General features: G+C 32.5%; 1 long non-coding RNA gene across 1 annotated transcript; it reads right to left on the bottom strand.

Moving 5' to 3' along the window:
• Positions 1-642: 642 nt before the first annotated feature.
• On the bottom strand, positions 643-2513 carry LOC128207029 (uncharacterized). The gene is made up of 3 exons (XR_008256636.1): positions 2451-2513; positions 2104-2218; positions 643-743 (listed from the first exon to the last, which is right to left on the bottom strand). It is a non-coding gene; the product is annotated as an uncharacterized LOC128207029 (long non-coding RNA).
• Positions 2514-2770: the final 257 nt, after the last annotated feature.

The following is a 2770-nucleotide window of genomic DNA, read 5'->3' as shown; positions in this document are numbered from 1 at the left end:
CCCATGCTGGCACGAGCAAACAAATCATTTTGTCAACAGCATTTCACAAAAATGAAACATTTTAAAATGCAGTGCAAATTTTGCTCTTGTGCACACTATCAAAATGTTTACCATTTTACCAATTTATGTTCCAACCAATATCGTAATCAATATGACAAGACCAAAGCTTAATAAATTTATGAATTACAAGCAGTATTACTGCTAAAATTTTGTTCAATCACAAATGTTCCTCGGTTTCAGCCGTGACCAAGTCTGGCTGTTTCTCATAAAAAAATATAGTGAAAAACCGTTTGACTGTGGTTTCAATGAAAAAAATCGACAGACCAAAATGTAACCAATTTTATGAAAAAAATGTGTTATCTTTCGTGAACAATACTTTGGATGGCCAAAAAAAATAACAACAGTACTCACAATAGCAAACAAGACCCGCGTTACTGGGGTAAGCAAGACAGCACAAACATTAAAAGCAAACAGATAAATCAGTATTTCTCCATTTAAATTTCATTTTCGAAATGATTTACTGTATGATAAATTTTCAATGTTCATGTAAAACACGAAATACAAGTGTTGGAGAATTACTGATAAACAAAAAGCAACGGTACAAAGCACATATAATACAAACAATATTTTAAAACGAACAAGTGTGGATAGGTATCTTTTTTCAAATAAACAATGACATTTCAAATAGATCGACGAATTCTGTCTGCTGTCTTCTGTCGGATCCCCTGTGTATGGCATCTCATCTGAAAAAATGAAATGAAACGTGTAAAAGACGAAACATTCTTACATACAATAGCACATTAATGTTTACTCTGGTAAATTTTGGTTTCATTTATAACATTGGACTTGCAGTAAGTTGTAAATGCTTAGTCTCAAAACATATTAACCTTTATCTCAGTTTTGATTTACAAATGACAGAGCAGTACACTAACAACGTGCTTAAAATTATGATTTTTTTGACAACTTTTCAAATTTTTCAAAATTTTTGACTTTGGATTTTCACCACAGCGCATTTGCGTTTTAGCTATATACCTACCAAAGCGCATTTGCGTTTAAGCGATGTAGTTTTTTCACGCTGAGTACCCCCCTTATGAAACTTTTTTTTACATTGAATTTAGAACGATTTAGTTGACTCACAAAATTAGGCACACAAAGTGACGATGTACAAGTATTTTGGGGTGACGAGCTTTTTGGTTCGCTCGCCCGACCAAACAAAAACACTTTTAGTATATATATAAGTCTTTTTGTTTGGCCGGGCGAGGTAACCAAAAAGCTCGTCACCCTAAATTATTTGTACATCGTCACCTGGTTTGCTTAAATTTGTGAGTCGATTTGTCATAAAGAGAGTAAAATGTATGATAAGATGCTTAGCATCTTCAAATAATTTGACATTCATTTTTTGGTTTGACAAATAAAATGAGTAAAATTTATGATAAACTGTTTAGCATCTGTAAATAATTTGACATTCATCTTTTGGTTTGACAAATAATAGAGTGAAATGTATGACAAATGCTAAATATCATGAATCGATTCAAGACATGACATTTAGCATTTGGTTTGACATATAATAAAGTGAAATGTATGATAAACTGCTTAGCATCTGTAAATAATTTGACTTTCATCTTTTGGTTTGACAAATAATAGAGTGAAATGTTTGATAAATGCTCAGTGTCATGAATAGATTTGACACTTAGCATTTGGTTTGACAAACAATAAAGTGAAATGTTTAATAAATGCTCAGTATCATGAATCGCTTTGATATTCATCAATTTGTTTTACTAATGAACAAATAATGTCATATGGTTTGACAAAAAAGTAGATTGAAATACCATTCATTTGTGATGTTTTACACTTGTGAAATGCAGATCGAATGCATTATTTTTGTGCATATTTAATATGTAACGCATACTTAATATCATTACAAAACTTGAAACCTACAGCAATTTATGATCTGTACAATGGAGAGACTTAACCGCAAAATTAAAAGAATTGCCATTCTTGAGGCTAGACTTGCTGTACTCAAAACAGAGTTACAGTCAGAACTGGAGCAGCTGAACAACTCCAATGACATGACAATGAACTATGGTTCAAAAACATTATCACCTGTACAAACTGAGGTTGAAGACTGGGGTGACTGCGTAAGGACTTCAGAAATCATCAGCGAGGAGGACTGGGAATCTGAAGCAAACAGGCAGCCCTTCACTCTTGGTGGGACATTCTGCAAAACGAGAAAATCTACAAACTGGGAAAACAGATGCCCTGTTTGTTTCTCAAAAAACTGTGGACATAAAGTAAACAGATGTTTGTTCAGAGAAGCCGCAACTCAGTGATTTATATTCTACATTAGTGTTGTATGTACCATATAATACTGGATGAACAAGTTCAAAAACGTTTTATCATATACTACTGGATGAACAAGTTAAAAAATAAATAAGCACTTTGTATTTTACCTCGTGTTGTTTTACTTCAATGTCCCGAAACCATTTAAACGAACAACTTCCACTGAGGTCAGATCAGCCATACAGAGCTGAAAAAACAAAACATTTCTGTTGAAAAATGAAAACATCAATGAGTGAGTAAAATAAGAACAATACTTGTTCAATTTGTTTGCCACCAAAAACATGAATCTTAAATGATCTTGTTTTCCCTGCCAGATGATATACAATAAAACTTAACAATATAAGCTTCAACTCACTAATTTTCATTTACTAAATATGAACACTGGCTAATTAACTTCTATTAAGTCTTTGACCACCAAAGAATATTTGCA

Source organism: Mya arenaria, chromosome 10 (genome assembly GCF_026914265.1).
Source record: "Mya arenaria isolate MELC-2E11 chromosome 10, ASM2691426v1".
In the NCBI taxonomy this organism is placed as follows: Eukaryota; Metazoa; Mollusca; class Bivalvia; order Myida; family Myidae; genus Mya; species Mya arenaria.
Note: the sequence above shows the minus strand (reverse complement) of the source record. Positions and strands in the feature narration are given on the sequence as shown.